The sequence below is a fragment of the Cydia pomonella genome, chromosome 1, assembly GCF_033807575.1.
Source record: "Cydia pomonella isolate Wapato2018A chromosome 1, ilCydPomo1, whole genome shotgun sequence".
Lineage (NCBI taxonomy): Eukaryota > Metazoa > Arthropoda > Insecta > Lepidoptera > Tortricidae > Cydia > Cydia pomonella.
This window is the reverse complement of record NC_084703.1, coordinates 38653358-38679762: the sequence shown is the minus strand read 5'-3', so window position 1 is coordinate 38679762 and position 26405 is coordinate 38653358. Positions and strand designations below refer to the sequence as shown.

General features: G+C 36.2%; 1 protein-coding gene across 1 annotated transcript in view; it reads right to left on the bottom strand.

The window, feature by feature from the left end:
* The window catches only part of LOC133522776 (uncharacterized), a 75091-nt gene extending 57101 nt beyond the window's left edge, over positions 1–17990 (bottom strand). Inside the window, exon 1 of the mRNA XM_061858231.1 lies at positions 16405–17990. The gene's annotated coding sequence lies outside the window, so the exon portion shown is untranslated. The remainder of the gene's footprint in view (positions 1–16404) is intronic.
* Positions 17991–26405: the final 8415 nt, after the last annotated feature.

Sequence of the window (26405 nt, the reverse complement as noted above, 5' to 3'; positions counted from 1 at the left end):
ATTTCGCTTTTCAATGCCATTACGTAACATAGTTTAAACTTAAGTCGACTTTTTGAGTTCAATGTTAGCATACGCCCACTAACGAAAATCAGTTGAAACTAGGCCAATAACCTTTAGAAACATGCTGCAAACACGCTCGACAAACAAAGACTAAGTTTACTATTAAGCAATTTTCTCAGTGTTTCCTTCCTTCGGACGACGTAACTGTGTCAACATATTTAAAAATGTTTGTTTTGGCTTTTAAATTTAACTCCATTTTTTATTTGAATCATTTTGAATATTATTTTTGTGACAACAACGATATTCAAAAGTTACTTTACATGGTTAGGTGCTAAGTTGCAACAGCAAACAATTGTATACATATTTGATGACTAACGGCATCAAATGGGTAACGGAGATTTGACCAAATATCGGAAACCGCTTGAATTGGGAATTACACTAAACCTCGTGCCGCCGGGACGATGCGCGCGCGACGAAAAGCGTTAACTGGAAAAAACATAGGGTACGTAGAAGGAAATACAATCTGAAGCAAATTAAAAGAAAATTATTATTTTACCTATTTGGTTTACTTATAAGAAGCACATTTCATGGTTTGCTGCTTCCTTTTATCACTCTTGAAATTTGATTTAAATCCGACCGCCAATTTACACATTGTGTCAAGTTCACTATTTTTAACTATGTTAAAGAGCAGACATTTGTAATCTAATTACAATGTACCTATATCTATATTGAAATTTCCAGATCAATGTAAATCACATAAATGTTAAATATCACTCATTTATAGTCAATATACATAACCAAATTTAATATTCCATCCCATAAAAATAAACTCTATAGAAACTTAATACAAGCCATTTCAATGTATTGATGTAACTACAAAATAAACCAAATTGTAAAGTATCGTGAATAGAAACGCGAAGATTATAGTATAAAGCCTATCACTTTATTTATATACCACCGGCAAGATCACTGACACCGCGAGTCGTGACCGGTACAATATTAAACAGGCATACCAATTTCTTATTAGGTGGGTACAGAATTAACTTTTTGTGCTTCGCTGTGACATTGCTAGTTTTCCTTTCAAAGGTACTGTAGCTTACTGTCGGTTAACAGTGGGGTTTCTCATAACATGAAGTACAAATAACATTTGTATGCTATGAGGCATCCTAATAATAAACCAAATGGGCTAAATTATTAAAATAAATTTATCATCGCTTTGGTAATGCCAGATAAGAAAAAGAAGCCTCATGAAAACTCCCAGATTTCTTACAAAGTATACAAAAATAACTACTATGATAGCTCATATTCGTAGATGTCATGAAAGGCAGTGCTTTGCATTCATCGACGTTACGCTTTACAAGTTTGTTTATTATGCTTCTACAGGATCCGAAATCGTTGATAGAGAAAATCCCTTTCTGAATTGAAAATATATCAAGAGGGAAAGAATACCACGTAAAGTCCATAAAAAAAGAGAAAATGTTGTTCCACTTTTAAATATTGTGATTCTTCAGTATGTTATTGTCACAATGAAAAACTAAGGTTTTTTTTCAAAATTTGAAGTATTTAAAATGAATATCGAAACCTATAAACCTAGAATATATTATGCTGAAGCAATTGACATCAAAATCAAAGTGATTTGTTATGATTTAGGTAGTGGAAACCGTTTTCTCCCGAAATGGAAATTTCATCAAAAATGTACGTACGTTCGGTTATAATCACAAAGCTATTATTCCCTCTAAAAGCGTGTATAAAATTAATATAAACAAGAAACCGTCACAAATATTTTTGACACACACTTTTATTGCCGACTGCACTTTCTCTTTTTTGTATGTCTATCAAGTACTTCTCGAGACCTTTCAAATGAGCCTAAACTCAAAGTGTTTAAGTTTTCCGATCGTAGAGTTCCTTTGGCTACCTTTCGACTGCATCAGAAGAAGATACGCGGTGAAGCTAAATAAAAGTGTGTAAAAACTTCATTTTCGAGTTAATCCCTTCTTAATGTACTCCCCCTTTCTATCCCGAGTTACTTTGTTCTCTCTTTACGAACAATCATTGTTATTTGTGTCCCAAGGGAGCAAAGTTGACGCTTTCAACCCGAAGAGCAGAAAAAACTATTTGCTTGTGTGAACATTGCAAAGATAAAATCATCATGATTAATGACGTCTATGGTGAAGGTCTACAGTTTAACTGAGGCGATTGGTAAAAAGTGTTTAAGTATGATCAATTGATAGTAATTAGGTAACTAGTTTATGATTCTATTTATATTTTACGTACATAAATCTAACCTATTTATGCCTTAGATGCTTGAAAATATTAATACCTTACTATCATATTAAGAAAAAGATATGATTCTCCAAGCAAAACAAAATTAAGGTAAACAATAATCTAAACATAATTAATACCTACGCTCCATAAAACTTTATTTCAGTTAATTATATAAAAACGAAAATAAATCGTCTTAGTTATTGCAAACTGACAACTAAAAGTTGAACAATACCGTAAACGGACTTTAAAAGACCAGTTGATGTCAAAGGCGGCAAATTACTCTTTTTTGGAAGATGACTATCCTAGTTCTCGAAATAATGTAGCGGCGCGCGATACCATCGCGCCGGTGTGTGTTGACGCTCAAACATGGAGCTGGCCCGTTAATGTCTCGCAAAATAACAAACGTTAACTTTACTGTTTCTTCTAATCTCGCAGAGCCGTCGAAAAACATTTTTGTTTTTGAGTCGTAGTTTTTTTTAAATATATACTTAAGTCTAATCAGACATATGTTAGTCGATCTACATATAAGGCCAATCAACAACAAAACTTTTAAAATGCTGATTGATATTTGCTACATAATCATTATAGGTTGAATACATACTCGTAGTTATAAATAAACATATATTTAAAATATTGAATATCATAATGCGCAGGTACATAGAACATGCACGTCATACTTTAGACATCAACGCGTTTAACTGTGAATTATTCTTTATCTGCGTCGCGTAAATAATTTTAGTCTAGACCCGTAGTAAATGTGAAGAAAGGTAATAATTACTTAGCACACTTATGTAACGTTAGAATATGTTGCGTTCACACATCACAAAACAACCGCGAAATTACTACGATGATGAACACAATTTGACGCAAACTCAAGATCAGGAGACTGGAACCCTCGCCGTTAAAATAGGTATTCTCGTGTGTTCAATGCGTTCACGCACCAAGATTTCTTAGCGGGATTTTCGTCACGCAGTTAAACGGCCAAATCGGCACGTGAACATTCCGAAACTCCCAATTTCATTGCTAAGACAATGCCGCTTTCTATCGGTGATTACTTTTTAATAGAATAACTATAGAAAGTGCTGTTAAAGCAATAACGTGACACCAAAGTGACGTATTTAGATGATAATTGATGCCGCCAGCGGTTCCATTTAACTCCCAGTGATGATGATTTCTCTCTATCAGCGGCATATTGGTAATATATTGGTAACTAAAATACTGCGAGCTTAAGTATACATACTTGCTTTGTTTGTTAAGCACATTCTTTATTTTAAGCTGTCATTAAATGGGGCATTTAACACGGTAATGTCGATCCGCTATATGTGTTTAAATGAATATTAAGAGACTGCTTCCAATTTTACAGTTTTAGATAGACAGGTTGAGTGTGCCAGTGACATAAACATATTTTATAAAGACTTTCGCTTTGATATCATATGTATGTATGCGTGTCTCCTGTATTTGAGCTTCCTTTATGGCAGCTTCTGGTGATTTTATTTCAAGATAGAAACAAACCTGTATATTAATACGAGTAGGTTATATTTCGATAAGCTTCCTCACAGCTTCGACTCCTAATCGGCAAAGGCGGGAGAGGGACGGGGGGTCGCCGACCGCAGTGCACGACGTCCCCACGATTATTATATAATAAAAAATAATAGATGCGGCTTCGGACTCGGTCGGCGCCGGAGATTGCAAGGGCCGGCGTCGTGACGTACGACTAGCGCCTCCCTCCCGACCTGGACCAGATTATCTACACGTAACTCTGTTCACTAGAGGGTAAGAACTAGTTTGCCACTACACATCTAAAACGCTTTCTGTAGCACAATGTAACGTGGCTCAGCGCCGATTTCAGGCGAACATTGATTGCCGGTATGGTTTATTCGTAATATTATGGTAAAAATTAAGTTGTAAACCAAGATTTAGCAAATCAAAGTTGGATCTCTGGCCCGGTGTAATTTTTCTCGGGTACCAAAGTCGAAAGACGACGAGTTTTGATTAAAGGTGAAATTGAATAGTAATCTCTATAATAATTTAGTTAGGTACCTACTAACATATTACTGATGACAGTTTCTTGTGACCAAAAGATCGGTGATATTTGAAAGCTCTAAATGGCGATCACATGATCAGTTTTGCAAAACGCATGCGTTTTTGTATTTATCTATTTAAAATCCATCAAGTTACAGAAAGCTTTCCATGTCGTTAATTGCCTGACATAATATCGCGCACAAGTAATAATTTGGTAAATATGTTAGGAGCTCTCAAAAAATCAAAGATCCGAAGACATCGTCTCAACGTTCTTTTGTGAAGGTTTTCTGTAAAAACTCTACTGCGCCAAAATGGTTGAAACTTGTGAATGTCACGTCACAGATGATTACCCGAAACAAAAGTATAACGGAGCCTGCGCCGCCCACCTCCCGTTCCGCCTCATTTCCATCTCAAAATAAAAACGGTTATGGTTTCTTACGTCACAATACTATTAGCTTACGTAACCGCCACATTAAAATTATTCTGCTCATTTCATTCATGGTCGTGTTTGATATGTTTGACGGGCCATTTGCTATGCGATGACTACTGGTTCGATTGGACACCGCGATAGGCTTTGTCGGTCACATTATCTATAGGTTGTCGACTCTATTTTTATTGTACGCTATAAGTCATCTTATATATCGGCCTGTCACTATTATTTGTGCTCCGTAAGATTAGGGTCGTTTATCAGTTCGATGACGCGAGATAGTATTGTAATGAATTTTAAATTATTAATTGCTGCTTTATTTCTCTTAAATAGAGATTCATTTTAATTTTAACAAAGACATAAGTCTAGACTCTGACCACGCTAACTTAGCACAAATTTGGCCGTAAGATCACATACACATCCCTATAAGCTCCATACTTAACGTAGCACTTGGCATGAAAACTTAGCGTGGTCCGACTATAGTAACTGTTGGTAAAATGCGTGGGTTTTTTAAAAAGAGAAACTTCTTAATAGACTTGTTTTAAAGAGAAACTTCTTTATCAAAGGCAAAATAGGTTTTCTTAACATTATCTCTTTGGCATCACAGTTTGAAATTTGAATACCCTACGAGCAAGTAGAAACAGGAAGCTTCTAACAAATATGTCGAAACAAAAGACCACCGGGCAAATCTCGGTCATGCCACAATACAATCTCTATTCTCTCTACGTGCGAAATTGTCCATCAAACAATGTCATGCGAACTCGTTCGCTAGCAGAGGCTTCAGTTGTATATCGGCAGGGTCAGTGGCCGCCACGCTCCACCGGCGGCGGTGATGGGCGCGGGAAGAACTGGGTCGACGGAGACCGAGGGTGGCGCGCTCATGCCGGCGACGCCACGCGCCACTAACTCCCCCTCCCCCACACAGCCGGATGCATCGAGGATGCGACTTCACGTTGACACTGGCATTGGCATACTAGAATAGGTCTCAAAAACCACTCACGAGCTTTACATCCACTATACAAGCGAATCCATACGTGTTGTCTGGTTTCTATCATTAAGCTTAACATATAATCATAATGGATTGACACTCAAACTTGATAATTAAGTTCGCGTGGATTGCTACCCAAGACGCTCTTGAGAAGAGATTAGTTTTGGGGCTATTTGTACGCTAACCAGGGCTGTTTGTACGCTAACGTGAACCAACATTCAAGTGACAGACTATTATGAAAACGTAGTGCAGCAATCTACTCATACTCTATAATGCTTCCGTAAGTTACTAATACGTCCTTATATTATAACTTGACTACTGTAACACATCTTACGCCTAATCTACACGTTGTCACTTTCAATAAAGCCAATGATATAGAAGAACATAAGAGCTACTGATTTTACCAATTGACTCTTTAGCAAAAATCAATGGTTACGATGAAATCATCAATTTTGTATTCTTCATGAACCGTGGTAACTTTATTAACAAAAAATATAAATGTAAGTCGAACATGTGCTAAGAAATTTATAGTGAGGGGACCAGAATCTACAACACGTTAACCAGATATAACTGCAAACGGTTTTGATGGTTATCTTTGTTTAGAGCCAAATTGGTAGATTATATGGATATTCTTTTGATCTTTAGTAAACGCGACACTATTGAAATCGTAAGCAAAGTTTATCAGTTAAGTAGTAAGTATCAGCAAAGACCACACTAGCAACAATAAGCTGATAGTAGACTAAGTCATATTTTATCCTTAATTATTCCACATCACATCGGATATGAGAGGGATACTTACTATTGACAGGGATAGCCATCAAACCAGTATGATCAAAGAAACCGTACACAAGACGCGCCCAAGGCTGGTGTGCGTTACCGACGCAATCGTGTCTGTCAACGACTACAGCGGAATGTCGAAAATTTTGTGTAACTGTTCTTTTAAGTTCGGTCGCGACTGAGAGATGCGCCGATAGAACTACGAGCTTCTTAGCACTTCGTCGCCAGATGATATCCAGTCAGTCTACAAAACTAAAATGCAGTACCGGCTTGATAGTTGGATTTACTCGTCCGTCATCGCTATCAACTTTGATCTTGTATTTCTGGTTCTGCCGTGGTTATAAGGCATAAATGAGTAAATTATTTTTCTCATGTGCGACTTTTTTCTAATGTGTGCGTCACTGTCGTGAACTCGTAATGTGGGAAGCTTCTGATTAGAAAATGGTTTTTAATCGGTTGCTGATGCTCGTCTCGTGCTTTCATATAACAGCTCTAACGATCTAATGATCTAAGTTTACTTCTCGTTTAACAGCAATTTGTAACATAAAGCTATATCCGCCTCAATTGTTATGCTTACACAAATCAATGATCAATGTTCTTCGGCTCAGTCACGTCGGTTTTCGATTAGTCTTTTCTTTGCCTCGGCTTATTGTGTTATAAAGCATATGTTTTGTTCTTTTATTTGACATGAATATTGAAATACTGTCGAGCGAATTACACGGTCTATTGTGCGGGTACAGCGCCGCCGCACGTGACTGGCGTCCCATGCAATGATCCCCGGCGACCCGCAATCAAGTGTACGACTGCCGCGAATTATGCGCAAGTATTAACCCCGTTCCTATTATTACACACCAGTTGGCCCTCCCAATTAGATTTTACGTTATCTTATCTACAAAGCTTTGAATTTTGCTAGACAACTACTATTTTTTATTTAAGATAGATTTTTTTTTTTTTTACAAATTTTGGATTAATCAAATTTTGCACTGATTCTGGTAATTGTAAACATATGCTAAAATTACGTTAAGGAGCCTAAACTTAAATAGTTGAAATAAGCGATTAAATACATATCATTGTGATGCCTTACTGACATGTCAACTTTATGATAAATAAGTAAAACCATATTTAAACATACCTTTTAAATAAAGCGTGAAAAACGGTCGTTAAAAACAGAATTAATCTTCCCACTCAGCTATTACTGGACGAACTCAGCTATTATGAAAACATACGTACGGTTTGAAACCGGCCCTAATAAATGTACAAATTGTCCCACCGCGGCACCGGTCGGCAGTTCGGCGGTGATGTCACTACGCACGCCCGCTGCTGCCTGCCTACGTCAAGAGGGTATTATAACTGTACCGGGGACGTTTAACGAGCTACAATGATTCTTAAATAAAATGTAAGACATTATGGAATTGTAGGACGACGGGTCGGAATACAGTCGGTGCAGAGAGGGCACTGGGTCGGGGGAAAGTAGTGGGGCTTGCGCGGTGCATGCAACGCATAGCCGCGTACCACTCGCGCTGCCTTTCTACGGCGGCTAGGATACTCCGTACTGCAGACACGGTTTGGGGTCAAAACAATGGTATGCCTGGATGATTCCTTGCCACTGGCGTTTGTATTGCCTGATATTGTTACCCTTCGGATAGTAAAGACTCAGATCTAATAGAGTGCATCGGAACGGAATGAAGAAATCGAAAACATCTAAATTGAATATGTATAGGTAGTAACTTTTACTGCTGAACATTATACATTCACATGGGTATTTACGACGAATAGGAAAGTAAAGCAACCGAAGTGGTTTGATCAGTTATCAGATAATTATCATTCCCTATTTTTATCCCTATTCACCCCGGTTGACTGTACCTTCACTTTTTCTGTTTTTTTATTAGTGCACGACCTCATTTAAATCACATGCAACAAATCGTAAAGGGGCCCGCTGATTAACAGTCAGCCGGACGATATCGGCCTATCAGTTGTTCGAAACTGTCAACTTTTTGTTCTGACAGGCCGATACCGTCATGTTAATTAGTGGGCCCCTTAATTGTGTGAAAAGACAAACTAAAACTAGTGTACTTAAGTAAGGTACACGTACTTAGTTCGTACCTCGCAACAATTTAAAATGTTGGTCATTCTAGTTAGCTGTGCAGTTTTGAACTTAACACAATTAAGGTGCAGCAGCAGGTGCAGAAATCGAAGTTTTTGAAGAGTCGTAGTGCTTTTTTAAATCACAATCAAAATTTAATTAGCAACCTTGAGGTCTTTCTCGAGGAACTCCATTGATTCGAATCCTGAGTTTTACATTTTTTCTTGATAGAAAAAAAATCACGAAAATAGGTCTAAAATACACTTTCAAAATTAGTAACAAATTGTTCACAAAAGCAAAAAATATGAAAATTATTTCTAAAAATCGGCAGTATTATGTTTAAGGGGAACTTATCGAAAACTTTTATTTTATTTAAACGTACAAAAAAATAAAATTCAAAAACATGATATTCGTGCTCCCACGAACGCATATACATCTCGCCCACGCTTACGGTCAGTGACAGTGAAAGAAGAACACGAACTTACTGGGTCTTATATATAGGATAGTGACTGACCGTTTCTCCATACAGACTCATGGTTTCAAAGTTAGAAGGGGGACACATCTTTTTTTTTTCTTTAGTAGAGATTGCCAAAAGTATTATCTTTATCAATAAATGGTTCCCGCCACTTTTTGTATAGAGGAGGTACTTGAACAAAATACGGTGTGGTTCCATAGCAAATTTCAGCTTTCTAACACTAACGATAGTGGAGCAAACCCGAATGGATAGACAGACGGCCATGTCAACACTGTGAGGGTTCGTAGTTGACTACAGAACCTTAAAAGAGTACCAGTCGACGATAAATAATGCACTGAGCCTTCGACAGAAAGTAATAAAGTTGTTAACGTTCCAAGAACATCGAACAAACCGATCCATCAATGCATCGCTGATTGATATCCTCGAAATGACATATCAATTCATCTTTCAACCCTATTAGGACGAGATGAAAAAACTACCAGGGCTACTGGTTAAAAAATGTTAACGGCATTGTTAAGACTCACGCTGTCGAACCAAATTCTACTATTTGTGTATGTTAATGTTTCGTGTGCTTGGCTACATAAAAAGTTTTTAAAAGTATAGAAGAACTCTAACCTGACTAAATAGTTTCGTAGAGCACGCTATTGTAGTGTTACAACGTAAAATGCGGAGTGACACGTTACACGCCTGAGTGCCTACCGCGTAATATCGATCTTCGAGTTTCGCGGTAGGCCCTCTGGTTTGGCTAAACAAAGATGGAGCTGCCTAGCGTGCATAAATTCCATTATTAATTTCATAGCAGATGGAGGACCAAAAATGACTGCCTATTGGTCCTGATAGTCTGAAATATAAGTACAGTCAGCATCAAATAAACAGTGACGACCCAAATAAATCGTAACATTCAAAACACATGTTTGTGACCATAGAAATAAGGATGTGTAACAAAATATTTGACCACTTTAGACGTCACTAACTATTTGATGCTGACGGTACTTAGATAAACTATACCATACCATGACGTGCAGTGTGACTAACTTAGTTAACAATAGCAATTAATAGATACGTATAGTAAATTACTTCAGGGTGCAAGGCTGATAAAAGACAATTTCTCTTCTAAAACTAGGTACGAATGACACTAATAAGTAATACAGGAATGCCCACTACATTGTCCCACTAGTTCAGTCCGTGACTAAGGTTCGGCTTTATAAAAACCCGTTACACTTGTCAGACAGATCTAATAAGTAAATGTTTACATCACTTACTGAAGTAGAGAACAGTGTATGTAGTTTAATGATGTCGTATCGAGCTTAAGGAAGTTTTGAAAAAAGTCATAACTACTACCTACGAATGTTACGCAAAGGAAAAATCGTCAGCTGACAAATCATAACACACTAAATTAGGAATTAGTACTACAAGTTCTGACTTCTGAGCCATAATGAACCGCACTATTATATAAAAAGGTTGATTTTTGTGTAATTACTTTTCATATTTATACTCATAATCTTTATTGCATATCACATTGTATCTAAACCTATGACATAGAATTGTATACAACATGACACCCTGTACCTGTGGGGCGCGTTTTTGTAATTAGTGTTTGTTGATTGTCACCTGGGGTCCATTTCTCGAACGGTATTTGACTAATAAATATTATTTATGTGTTGCCATGGTAACCTATACGACTTGACAGTTCATGGACTAATAATATTAGTCTAATACCGTTCGAGAAATGGGCCGCTGGCGAAATATAAGTAGTAACTAGTAACTATACGACGATCCCACACGATTGGCGATCACAATATACGTTATTATAAATTGACATTGAGTATAATATATATTTGCGAGTTGAGTAAACAAGTGGTGAATGAAAAATAAATAAAATAATCACTTAATGCTGTATGCACCTGACTCACCGATAAGCCCCAGTCCTGTGGACATTAGTTAACAGGTTGTGTGCATATAGTGTGTTCCACATTCAAGCCCGACGTACAGGTGCAAAACAAATCACTACACAATCTGTTGCCTCACTCAAAGAGAAATTGAAAAAGTTGTGATTGTTGGACTGCTGGGATCCATTTCTCGAACGGTATTACTTTAATATTATTAGTGTGTCGCCATGGTAATCCATACAACTGGATCGTGGACTATTAATATTAGTCTAATACCGTTCGAGAAATGAGCCCCTAATGTTGGAATTGAGTACTTATATTAATATGTTACGAGATGTGCGTATTTATATATTTATATAGTAAGTATAGCTTGTATACCGTATAGATGTATTACATGCATTATATATATATATGTATATGTTTATAGGTTATATAAATATACTGGCTTATATTTCCTTTTTTTATTGTTCTCTTTCTACTTATTTATTGTCCAAAATTATAATATTATTATATGTTCATATGTATTTAGTTGTCCTTCACCTTTTGATGTTAGTTCCTCTCTCATTTTTTCAAAGGTTAGCTGGAAGAGATAAGTTTGCCTTTGTACATATAATTACATCTTTTACTTTGTTAGATATATTTTGTATAAACTTGTTTATGTGCCATAAAGTGACATACATATATAGGTACACACTAGGGTATGTACCTAGTTGAAAGCCGATGCAGTATCAAGTCTGTCTTGCCATGGCATATACATACGTTTGTAATATGTAAGGATGCACTGTCGATACTTCGTGTCGCGTCGTGTTTCAATAGTGTGTTTCCAGCTTTAGTAGCCGCGTTTGGGCGGAGAGCACCCGGTCAAGGCCGCGTGCACTTGCCCGCAAAAAACGTCCAACTGGTTACCACGCGTGGTTATCGTATCGTCGTTTTTTGCGTCGCCTTACGACATAACGATACAGGTGAATTGGTAGTTTAATAAACGATTCATACTGATATTAAATCAACTCCCACTTAAGATGTTTTGAAATCACTCCACTTAAGTGTTGAACAGGTAATAATCGTTTCTTTGCAACTATTATCACCGACTGGTTTTATTTGGTTCTATAGAATCAGTTGTTTTTGTCATAGTAAGTTTTTTCACGTAATTTTTTAGGATGATATATCACTGTCAATTGTTTTTAATCTTATCATTGGAATAGCATAATTATACCGGGTGTACTGGCCTGTAACAGGAGCAATAAATTAAACTGTAGACTGTACGCATCAAACTGACCAATATTAGTTCAGTAACTTTTGAAAAAAAACTTGTTGTGATTTTGAGTACACTTTAAAGTTTATTCTAAGACGCAATGTAGGTATTGCAATATTTTTATGTTTAAAGCGTGACAAGTAACGTCAATCAAAATGATGTTAGCGTACATTGAAGACAATATTTATTTTATATGAAAAATAGGAAGTCATATTTTTTAAATGTAGTTTAACAAAAGGTTATGATTTACGGTTTTTAAAGCGGTGGTGGCCTAGTGGATATGATGTCCGACTTTCAATCCGGAGGTCGCGGGTTCAAATCCTGGGTTGTACCAATGAGTTTTTCGGAACTTATGTACGGAATATCATTTGATATTCACCACTAACTTTTCGGTGAAGGAAAACATCGTTAGGAAACTTGCATACATCCGCGGAGAAATTCGAAGGTGTATGTGAAGTCTCCCCAACCCGCATTGGGCCAGCGTGGGGTTTATAGCCCAAGCCCTCTCGCGCATGAGAGGAGGCCTGTGCCTAGCAGTGGGACGTATATAGGCTGAGTTATTATTATTAACAAAAGTTTTATCGTTTGAGGAGTATGATATATGTTTTACTTATTTGCTCGTGTTGCAGGCCACACCCGGTGTAAATACCAACGGTTATTCATAAACGCACTAAAAGTCTCAATTAGATATTAATCTTTTGTCTTAAGAGGAAAAAGAACGACCGCTTGTCCATACAAACTTAGTCTCCATTTTCCCCTCTGGAACCTTACTTATGCAAAATATTTGTATGCTATTTGATGTACATTAGCCGCTAGGCCCCTTCGTTCGATTTTTTCGAATTTTTAATTATTATAGGAGTTACGAGCCAACAACAAATTCCATACAATTTTTTAAATGCTCCTATCTTGTATAATAATTAAATATTCGAAAGAATCAAACGAATGGGACATAGCTATGGTTAAAATACATCATATTGCATAAAAATATTATCAATAATGTTAATAACCAAGAAGGACAATGGGGACTCCATTTTATGGAAAGGCGGTTACGGGGCGGTCCTCCACTAGGTATATATAAATATGTATTTGTAAGAAAGGGATATAACTTTATGGGTGAATAAGGGGGTAAGTACATTGGTGCTAGTAAATAAGAGATTAACAGGGTCATTCTCCAGATTTGTGTATGGGTCTAAACTCCGATGATGTATGAAATGTTTGACGGAGTTGAGTCTGAGCGCAGTAATATAATTTGAGAATGGCCCAACAATAGGTTTATAATAAATAATATACGTAAGTACTTAGAACCTATCTAAAATCAATGACAAAGTGATGAGGTTGTTATGAATTTAGAATGGTTCGAAAAAGCTGGACTTGTAAAGTGTTACCTGCTACGGCTCTATTTATTCAAGTGATACATTAAATATGGGATTTTAAAAATTACCGTGATAAACTGATCTGTACTGGACCTGGAGGCCTTGGTCACTTTTCCTTAGTATATGACATTTTATTTCAGTTTATAATGTATATAGTAGTATTTCTACTTGAAATAAAAACAAAATAAAATATTTTCGGAAAATAATTTAATTTGTTCTAATACTTCTAATAATTACCGTGACGTTTAATATGCCTCTTTATGAAAAAAAATTACTATAGCACCTGCTCCGGCTTCAACCCTTTTCAGGCGACACCAATCTACAAGGTTTTCTCAAATAATCCTGAAATATTCCAATTAACCAACTTGGGTGATTCATTTAAAGACAATTTACATTTCCCGAATATGCTATATCTAATTTGAACCTTAAATCGCAGTGCTAACGTTGAAATTCTGTTGGCGCGTATGTGATCAACATCGTACTGTGTATGTCTGAAAAAGGGTTGGAAATGTATGGAGTAGTGGTGATTTATCCGCTTCTGACCCGTCCGTTTTTAGGTTTATATATTTTATAATTAACATAATTATTTTAGAAGCTTAACGCATACGATCATTTAATGTATAATGAGGGATAAAAGAAGACAAAACTAAATTTTGATACATAGGTATAATAGTAGTAACATAAGTACAATTAAAATTTTAGGTTTAAAAAAAAATGCTAAATCTTTGTGTTTTCCATCCGAGCAAGTTAATTAAATCGTAGGTATGAGTATACAGAGTAAAAAAGAATCATAGAATACTTATAGCTTCAAATAACACATACAAGGTGCCCGCGAGGAAACGGAAAAATTTAACCACGTATTCCTGAGATCATATCTAAGAAGGAAAGAATCTTAAACAAATTTATGTCAATTCTGCCAACAATTTTTTTTTGGTTTTCGTTACATTTTGTATGTTTTTTATAGATAATAAGTATATGCTCTTGGAAAATTTATGGATTGAAACACAATAAAAAAACGTTTATATTTAATTAGTAATAATAAACTATGAAACTAGGCGGATTACATAAAAGTTTATATGACATTTTTGTCTCTAATTACGATCCGGAATATACTGTTAAAATCTTTCTGTTTCCTCGCAGGCACCGTATAGGTATATTTTAAGTACATACCTATTCATTTTTTTTTTTTTTTAATTTAGTTAATATTTCACACCCCTTACTCTGAACCTACTTCATCTTAAATCACTTTTAGGAATCAAAATGTGAAGCAAACGCCATGGGCCTTTTCATATATTTATCATAGACGACTTATGGCGTAACACCGGATTCGAAAGGATTCGGTGTCTGTTTTTGGCCGCTGAATAGACCGATGTGAGAGCAACATGGTCTACCACAAACTTCACAAAAGTGGTTTCCGGAAAATGGTACTGAAATACCTTGTCGTCGTTTTTGTCTCTTGTCAGGGAGTGTGACGAATGTAAGCGTAGTTTAGGAGTTCAATCGGAATAATTAGATTAACTAGACTAATTTTTGGCAGTTGCTACATAAATTATAGTAAAGAAGCGCTGTTGGCCTAGCGGTAAGAGCGTGCGACTTCCAATCCGTAGGTCGCGGGTTCAAACCCCGGCTCGTACCAATGAGTTTTTCTATGAGATATCATTTGATTTTCATCGTCGCTTTTCGGTGAAGAAAAACATCGTGAGGAAACTGAACTAATCCCAATAAGGCCTAGTTTACGTGGGTTGGACGGTCAATAGCAGTCACTTTTTACGCCAATTCTTGGGATCGATCGCCAAGCGGGCCCCAGGCTCCCATGAACCGTGGCAAAAATGCTGCGACGACGCGAGGAAGATGGAGATAATGAGTTGCTAAATAAATGAATAAATAATCAACACACGGGCAACATCTTCATGTGCAGTGCTTAATTAAATGATTCATATAACTAGTCACCGAAATCAGAGAAGCTCATTATAAATTTAACAAAAAATATAATGAAACTAAGAGTTATATGTAACATAAGTACCTAGTATATTTAACTATTCATTTGTGCAGTATCACCTGCCTAGCCTGCCTATGATAGAGCCGGGGCAACTAGAATATGTTAAAAGTCAGGCCTTTGACGAAATTCGGGAAGAAATAATTAAATGTCCTTTTCAAATCTACTAAATGCTAATTGAGCACTATTTGTTTTTCCGCAATGATTAACTAATTCAAGAACACCGATTGAAAGTGATATACTTAATATCGTATAGATAATTATAACCCTTTAAAAACTCCTCGTAACGAAAACAGTTCACATCTAAATAAATATACTTAGAAATAACATTCATTGCTTAAAAAGTTACTAATTTCGCTTGGCTGGCAGAAACATAGTTTACCAATAATAATTAAGTACGGCAAATGAACATTTTTATAATTCATAATGAGTCTTTTATTATACCATACATTCAACCACTAGCAGTGAGGCTTATTTCCGGCTAAACCTGAAGTATACCTCACATGTTCCTGTTTAGTGCTTAACAATTAAAGTTTAAAGACTTCATAAATTACATAGTTTTATAAATAATCAATTATGAAAATACATTTCATGATCATTATCAGGTAAGTCAATTTGAAATATAACTATGCATAATGTAGGGAAGCTATATGTCTTACATGCATTCATTTAAGCTTTAATCATCTGCTCTCAAGTCGGTTAGCACTATATAAGGGTATTTAGTTAATGTTAAAGCACCTTGACCACAGTTCGCTAAATTTGGATGCGGATGTTCAAAAAATATATAAATAATTATCTCAATATAAGCTCATTAAAGCTCGTATATGATAAGGCATATAGTTAGTGATATTATTTACCTGAAGCTGACGGCAACCGCACTTTCTTCAATTATATCACGACAAATGTTCAAGTTCACACGAACTGATCTGAGTACAGAAACGCGCGAGCACTGGACCGTGGACGAGCAAGTGAACCAACTAATGGAAGTAATGGGGAGTGAACAAAAGGTGCTCGGAGTCACGGGCGCGGAGCGGAATACGGACGCGGCGGACAGGGCACGCGGCCGGCCAGGCGTCTCAAACGGAATGAAATACTGAAGAAGACGACGCGGTCTTATATAGACGTGACCGTAACCTGACGCCGGATAACGGGCTCACACCGCCGCACCGAACAATCCATTTTCAATTCTAATGCAAGGAGTAATAAGATGCTAAATGCATTCGTACTCAAACCCCTTCTCACCGGAACAGATAGATTTTCAATAAAGCGCCCGAAGCTGAATACTGCAATTCGCTAACACTATGTATTTAATGCTCGTGAACCTTAAGGCACCGCTATTGGTCAATGCCTTATTTAAAATTATAAAGAGCTTAACAACATCAGAGGTTCCCTGTTTTATAAAATCGAGTTAGGTTAGGTATGCAAAGCGTGTCTCTGGATGATCTGGATCGGTTCCTTAAAATATAACTAGAATTACAGAGATTTTTAGCATTACCTCTATGACATTATCATTGCATGTCTGTATTCAATTAGACTTATTAAATACATGATTTCAAACTAATATAGCTTGGTTGTTTACAATAAGTAGGTACAATTACTGCGGTACTCGTATTTGCCATATAACTTTTGAGCGAGTTCCCGATATTGCAGGGTTGTCACAGAATAAGTAATTATCATAGCGTTGTTACAAGCACCACAGAGGCACTATCATCACAAAGTAACCATGCAGGAGGCTCGAATGGCTGCGAGTTCAGTATGATATGTCGTCCATGCTCTGCAGCTCTCTAATGGTCCCAGTAAATCCGTTAACTTAATCCCTTGATGTATCTGGCTATATATTCCCACCACTTGCTGAAACTTTGCCTAAGACAAACCAGTACATATTGGTAACAGCGACCTCCAGATTAATTTCAACTTTTTGTAAGCGCAGACTACATTTATCTGCAGACGATGCGCTATAAACCACCCAGATAAAAACAAACCTACTAACAACGCTCTAATTACTCCCTATTCTCCTTAATTTTAAAAGGCTGAATTAGGGTGTTATTCCACCTGTCCAATTTCTTGGTCCCATGGGTATTTGTATCTCACATTTTATTTAATAAGAGAGTGGAATACCACCCTTATCCCATGCAGCCGCCTGCTCCACCACCAACGAGAAAGCTACCAGGAAAACTCGTCATCGAATTATCTCGTGGGTGGGAGAATGACAACTACGCCATCTATTAATATGCTCTGATACTTATATAAATGACAAAACCAAACGATAAACGAACTCTAAACGATACCTAAGTTAATGATTGCGCGCATTCGAATTACATTATAAGAAGGTATTACTAAATTATAACAGCTTTAACTGTTATGTACGAATTAATTTGATTTAATATATTTAAAGTATATCCACAATCTTACTACTACACATTATTTCCATGACATAAAATAAAATAATGTATACTGCTTTAATCTACACCTGTGCTTTTTTTAGAACATTCACTTAGATAATTTTTTTTACAAGGATATGAAATTTTAATTAAATTATAATATTGTATTAGCCTTAATGATTTCCGTTGAACGAGCTGTAGATCAGTAATACCCGAGCGGTGGTCGCGGACCACCAGAGGATTAATGCCCGTACCCCAACCGGTCGAAGAACCATGTAAGCCAATAAAAATTTCACCACTTCATCCTTGAACTTAATGGTCCTCCTACTAACAATAAAATAATCCAAGTGGTTATTGATCGAGAAAAGATTGGAAACCATTACAAACAAACTAAAAACATTTCCGATTTTTATCACTTTAATTATAAAGTTTTATATTGTGCAACCTTAATTTTCTAGATTTTTTTTGGGTAAGTTTCCGTAACGCAGACGGTCACCTGCAATAATATGTTACTCTTCGAAGGCCGCAAAAATATGTGACACGCTCTTATGGCTCTACGAATAAGATCGTGACAGACATTTTTCCAGGTAAATTTATGTTCGAGTTAATAATGCCGTTTTTCAGTAAAAAAAAATCAGGTTGTATATATAATTTAAAAAAACCTATTGGCTATTATAGTTGAAATGTTATTTATGTGCATAATTAGCATTTAAATATTTCTTACAGTGGTATAAATATCGCATGAGCCTTTCAACTAAAACTTCCGGACCAGAGTCCGTAGACAAGCTGCCAATCGTTGACGCTCCGTAGCGAACTAAACGCAACAGTCTCTGCCGCACTTATATGGAAGAGTGGTAGAGAGACATAACTACGCTACGCTACGTAGCGTGAACCATTGGCATCTTGTCTACGCACCCAGCACTCGTAAGTTGCGTTTGGGTAAGTGGCAATCCCCACTTGAAGTGCGTAGTCGTGTGCTACGAGCAAATTTGTCAGTGGTGATATTATCGTCATCTACTGGACAACTTTCTATCTTAGCCCATCTCATGTAACTTTTACCAGAAATAAAATATGTTTAATGTGTTATAACGTACCTATAATTTTTAGGGTTCCGTACCAAAAAGGTACAAAAGGAACCCTTATGGTGCGACTCTGCGGTTATTCGCGGATGGTCTAAAACGCAAAATGTCTAGTGTAATATTTTGCCTATATCGCTTTTAGTCTACATCGCGAACGGTCTAGAACGCAAAATGACCACTTTTTTATTTCATTAGGTAGGTTAGGTTTGTTAGTTATAGGGGTTCCGTCGACATCGCTAACGTAAAGATAAAACGACAAAAATGATGGAGGCATTTTGCGTTCTAGACCGTTCGCGATGTAGACTAAAAGTGATATAGGCAAGATATTACACTAGTCATTTTGCGTTTTAGACCATCCGCGAATAACCCCGACTCCGTCCGTCCGTCCGTCTGTCACAACGCTAAATATCTGGAGAACCTTAAGCTATCGATTTGGAATAGTTATGAACAACCCCAACCCAGACACATTGAAAGTATAATTTTCATATTTAATTTTTATTAAGTATGGAAAATGCCCAATATGAAGAGAAGCAAAATTTCAACGACTAGGTCAAGTGGGGTATCAATGGTATCATTTGAAAAAGCTCAAATTGTGCATTCCAAAACATTTTTTTCCGAATTCATTTTGCAATTTAAGTGGGTTTCACTTGAAATTTCTGTGAGATTACATTTAAGACACCTTTTTAAAAATAAAAGAACTATTTTTGAAATCGGTTCACATGATAGAGAATTATCCTCGAATAACCAACATACGTGCATTACATCCCGCGAATGGCGCTCTACACAATTATATACTTAGTATAGTTATTTCTGATCAAAATCTTTCGCCTTTATAGTTATACGAGATAATTCAAAGTTTGTACGGAACCCTCGGTGCGCGAGTAAAACGAACTCGCACTTGACCGGGTTTTAATTTTTTTTATATGATTGGATTTATCAAATCTGAATACGGCTGATTTTCGTAATTTACAACGCATTCCCATCTTTATCTAGCAAAATAACACGGGATAAGCTAAGCATAAAATGAACATAAGTGTTTTTTTAATAAAAGGTAACTTTCAACTGCATAAAGCACTGCATACTACGTACTCCAGTAAGGTAGGTGTAAAATATAGTCTGTCAAGCCATTTCCATCAATAGAAAAAAACGGCAATTTAAAATAATGTAGGTTATCATGGCATAGCAAATTCGCATGTTTTCTACTGAGAGCACAGACCAACCATGAAAGTTAGTGTTGAGTTTTTAACGTCCGAAAATGTGTCTATTGCCAAACATCAATGCCATACAGCATACGAGTATACACAGTTTTAGAAATTATATAGCTCTTATCCCGACACCATTCATCGTTCATTCACCGTCAATTATGACGGTGGACGGTCATATCTATGTGAATATACGCATTAAATAGCTAAAACAATTATAATTAAATTAGTGACTGTGATTAATAATTGTTAATAGCAATAAAGCCCTACCCCAGCCTGAAACGTATGTAGATAATCGCGCGCTGTGTTTCCTCCGAGAACACACCGGAATATTCAAGAAATTTGTTTAGTTCGAGTAGGTCCAGTATAAATTATATTATATTTAGTATATTCTTTTATTTTCTGAAAGAAAAAGGAAATTTTCCTATTTTTGGCTAGTAAAACATTCCACCTTAATCCCGGGACGCACTGTTAGAAATAGTCTGATAGAAAAGAAGACTTGGTGCTTGACATTCCGCCAAGAAACTATAAATAACATTATAAATATGTACACCTTAACTTAACCCCAGATAATATAATATGAGCGATGAATTACTATTCGGAACTGCTGAGATTGAGTACGTGAGACGTCTTGAATATGATCCAAAATACCCGCTTCCAGCAATTAAGTACGGTGGTGGCTCTCTCACGGTATGTGGCTGTTGTAGTGCAAGTAAAATTGGACTTTTAAGTACATTAAATTAATGCCATAATGACAAAAGATCATTCTGGAAAAATATAGGTTATTCCCATTAGTTACCATCGGTGGAAACAACTGAGAATTTTTCCTCACATTTTACCAATGGTCACTCCACTCCAAAGTCATTTGGTCGTAACTACTGGGAATTATATTATTTAGTAGTTACCACTACAATATTTTAATGTTCTATACTGATAAAAACACCTATATGTAGGTATTTTGGTCAGTGTTGACAACTTGCCAATCGTTAACGCTCCGTAGCGGAGCGTAGTCGTCTCTCTCTACCACTCTTCCGTATTAGTGCGACAGTGACAGTTGCGTTTCGTTCGGGACGGATCGTTAACTTTTTCGCCGTCATTAAGTTGATATAAAATCAGTACATTTCTTGCCCCTCACGCCATGACTTCATATCAAGTCGTGGTGTTGGTCAGGTTTGTTTACGTGCAATTTTTGACGTGGCGGCGAAAAGGTTAACGATTGGCACGTTGGCTACGCACCCTGGTCTTATTAAACTTTACACAAAAAAAAATATACATAATTAGATTATGAATTATGATAGACATTTTGCCGCTACTGCATAGGTAATTGCTACTAACGAAGTATGAAAATAGTTTTAAAACAGCTGTTTTAAAACAACCAGTTGATGTAGCAAAATTCACGAATACGCGACCTACACGACACGTACTCGTACCTATTCTTGAGATTACTATTTCAGAAGCGCAGTAATAAAACGCGAGTAGAATATTCACAGGCTGATAATGTGCTTCCTGTGGTTTCTCAAAGGGGCTTTAAGGCCAGCCCAGAGTTGATCCATCAGTGAAAGTTAATGTGTTGATTCGCACTGCCACTCATTATCTGCGCGATGAAAATCTTAAATTGCGCCGCGGCACGCCTCAGTGTTTTTGTATGCGAGATTCAATTACTAAGATCTAGATACGTACAGCGCTGAAGGCTGATGAGGAAACAAAAACATCTCGAGTCTAATGAGAGGATGCGTCACACGTCAGTCGTTAGCAAAAACAATCTGTCATCTCAAGTTGACGCTAAATAAACATGCTACTATAACCTCAGGCAGAACTTTTAAAAGTTTCATCGCAACAAGATGGACGGGCATCTTACACATTACACACAACAAGTGATTAACTATTAAACGAGCACTTCTAGTTGATTTAGAAGTTTGCACTGTTGGTAGGCTTGTTGAACCAAGTATTACATAACAAAATTAACAAATTTTATGGAAAATTGGATAATATATATTTCCTTATAATTGTTTTCGATAATCTGCTCAATCTTCTATATAAACGTGAAAGACTTGACTGACTGACTTAAATCAACGCACAGCCCAAACCGCTGGGACTAGAATGTTCAAATTTGGCAAATAGGTTCCTTGTAAGGTCTAGGGGTCCACTAAGAAAGGATTTTTCAAAATTCATCTCCTGAAGGGCTGAAATGGGGGTCCAAAATTTGTATGGGGAAACAACATTAGTTAGACTATTTTATTCAAAATTTCACAAGAGTATTCCTAAAGATAAACGAGTAAACACGTGTTACAGGTTTATTGAAAATTCAACCCCTAAGAGGGGGAAAATATGGGCATCGTTTTCATGGTATTTTGAGACGCTAATTACAAAAATGGCATCAAAATTAAAATATAACGTAGCCGAACTAAACAATCATCCCCCTGGTGGGGGTGCAATGGGGTTGAAATCTCAAAATATCAATATGGGTATCGTTTCCATGGTTTTGTAGGACGCCAGTTACAAAAATGGGATCAAAATTAAAATACAACGTAGCCGACATGAACTATGGCCCCTGGTGGGGAATGCTAATTACGAAGATAGCAAAGATTTTGAAATTGAACGGTTGTGATATACACGCTGATTTACATCCACACGTGATCCAGACTTTTGAGAATGCAATCCCTTAAAATTACATTTATTGAGCTACTAAATTAAAAATGTATGAATCTATTTATATAAACGTAGAAGGTATTTTTATAAAAGAGAAGAGAAAAATCTGCTTTTTTGAAAATTCATCTCTCAAGGTGGTCAAAAAGGGGTTGAAAGTTTGTACAAAGATCAAAATGTTTTTCGAGGACGGAACTTGAAACTTTGTACATATATTTACATAGTATTAAAATACAAGAAAATTAATTTCAGCGTTTTTAAAAATTCATCCCCAAAGGTCATCACCAGATGACGGGGTTGAAAGTTTGTATGGAGATCAAAATGTTTTTCGAGTGCCGAACTTGAAACTTTGTATATTTGCATATTGTTATAATACAAGTAAAGTTATTTCAGCGTTTTAAAAATGCATCCCTTAACTAGGTTAAAAAGGGGTTGAAAGTTTGAATCCATTACAAATGTTTTGAAAATTCTAAGATAGTCATAATACCCGATTACAAAAAATAATGATTTCAACGTTTTTGGAAATTCAACCCCTAAAGGGGGTAAAAAGGAGATGTAAGTTTTAATTGGGTTCAAGTTTTATTTTACGCTAGGGATTTACAACTTCGTGAAAAAGATATATTATTAAAATACAAGAAAACTAATTTTTGTGTTTTTAAAAATTAACCCAATTAAAAATTAAAATGTAATTAAGTGAAAAAGGGGTTAAAAATTAGTATAGAGATAAAAAACATTCAAATGTGGAACTTGAAACTTTGTATATGCGCATATTTCAGCGCTTATAAACATTCATCCCCTGAAGGAGTACCTACAAGAAAAAATAACCGGTCAAATGCGAGTGGGACTTGCGCACGAAGGGCTCCGTACCATTACGCAAGAAACGGCAAAAAAATCACGTTTATTGTATATGGGAGCCCCACTTAAATATTCATTTTATTTTGTTCTCAGTATTTGTTATAGCAACGATAGAAATACATTTGCTGTGAAAATTTCAACTGTCTATAAAGGTTCATGAGTTACAGCCTGGTGACGCACAGACGGATGGTTAGACGGATAGTGGAGTCTTAGTAATACGGTCCCGTTTTGGGTACCAAACCTTAACAAGTTTTCAAAATGTATGCGTTGAAAGTTTGAATCAATGCAAAGCCGCTACTGAGATTATAAAATTAATATTCTAATAAATATTTTGCACCTACTAAGGATGTAAATTTTTCAAGATAAGATTCCACGCGGACAAAGTCGCCGGCAACTGCTAGTACGTTTTTTATATTACAAAACCTACATTTTGTTTTAGACGAATTGGAAGGAAATTTGGAAAATCCCTAAAATGTATGATTCTTATTTTTTGTTGGCCGTACGCGGAATTTTTGGGTTATTTATTTTATATTCAATAACTACTTATGTTATAATATTATACTATTAGGAAACGTACCATTCGCCCTTCATCTTACATTACAGCACAATAACAAATAGAATACCTAAACTTGCCAGTGAAACGTTCTACAAACGTCTGTTAAAAGAAAACCTCGTCTTTTAAAGTCGGCTAAAAAGTAGTCTACGTACCCACGTCATATATATAATCAAAAAGATTGATCGTTGCCACATTCACCCATGTTTTGGGCTGTATATCACTTTATGCGTTAAAAGTTGAATTTCCTATTAATTTTTTGATTGATTTCAATATTATTAACAAATTAAAACTATGTTTTTTTGCTCCGGCCATTGGATGTATGCCGCCATTAATTTTCAAACTAACAAATAAATTTAAGCAGCTCTTTGAGCAATTAAAAAATAAACTTAAGCAGCTCTTTGGCTCTTGTTTATGGTGAAATGTAGCCAGCGTTTAAAAACTGATGGTAAATACTTGTTTTACAGGATTTGTCTATACTATCCCATTACTGGTATCAGTCGCATCATAGGGGCGTTTACTATATACTAAACATTTGTGGGCATTGGTCCAGTAATCAGTTTTAGACTCTTGTCTTTTCTTGTTCTACACCTTATAAAAAAACAAAGTCCCCCGCCGCGTATGTCTGTATGTATGTATGTATGTTCGAGATAAACTCAAAAATGACTAAACGGATTTTCATGCGGTTTTCACCTATCAACAGAGTGATTCTTGAGGAAGGTTTAGGGGTTTTGTGAAACCCATACGAAGCCGGGGCGTGTAGTGAATAAATAATTTACTACCCAGTACATAATATTTTTGCATATTTTAGGTATCATTTGTAGACACAATTATTGTTTACAATTTATTCAAACGACCTCGCGGAGTAACCTCAAAAACATTGGATAATTGCCAAAAATGAAAAAGACATATCAAGGGATGGACTTGCGGAACTAATTTTCACGGAGCACTTAAAGCGCATACTGTCGCTCGGTATTCCGGCGCTCGCCAAACCGGCACACCCTGCAATCCGGCAATAGGCGATGCAGCTTACATAGATAGCCGCACGCCAGATTACAGCGGTTGTATTTGATATGTAGAATTTATTTTCTATTACGTACCTAAAGCTTTTATTTCCCATATACATAAATCCAATCCATTCGAACAATCCGACAAAGGGGAGAAAAGGCAGGTGCTGGATGACCCAGCGCTCACTGTATATAGGATTTATTTTATGTTATTACAATACAATTTTTATTGATGTAATCAATAACTAAATAAATTGGTAATTTTACCTGACATACAGTTTAAGTAGCAGTTTCATGTAACGACAATTGGTAACCATTTTAATCTTTATTGTATGTACAATAAATACAAGGTAATACAAGCGATATATCTTATTACTTAAGCCCTTTCTTTAAAAAATAAAAAAATATACCAACCTCACTTTCGCAAATATAAATTGAAGAAAAAAATGGTAATTGAGGGAACAAAATTATTTTATCACAAATCTAATTATAGCATATGTTGCTTTCCATCAGAGAACCCCTTTAGAGACCTTTAGGCATGGAACGCCACATTAAATTTAACGGAAATTCGTCATTTAAGGAGTATAATTAATCTGACTCAGGTATACTATACTCATTGAGTGAGGTTTAGCTTCAAAGTTTGTAATAGAGCAAGAGTCTACTAATAATAAATAGGTACCTACTTAATAATTATATAGGTAGGTATAAGCATCAATCTGTTTCATAAGTATCTGTCTTCGACCAGTGGAGCGAAGCAAGTAAAAGTAACTTACTTAAGTATACTTCAATTAAGTTTATTTCATTCATAACAATAAAAGACCGCAATACAAAGCATACCATAACATTATTCTGGCGTTCTGTCTGAACTATGACTCGAGATCAAAACGAACATATGCTGTACCATGGTCTACATGTTTTTTACATGAAAGCAATTTCCCGAGTCACTTTAATGTACATGATGTGGGTCATTGTGTTAATGTTTGGGGCACTTAATCCATTACGAGAAGATCTGAGTCACTCACGCGCTCACTAGTCTAGTCACATAAGAAGTGAATATAATTGCGAGTTAGTAAGAATAAGATTAAGCCTAAATCTAAGGTTAGCTTCATTGAATGTACGTGTTGGGTTTTTAAAC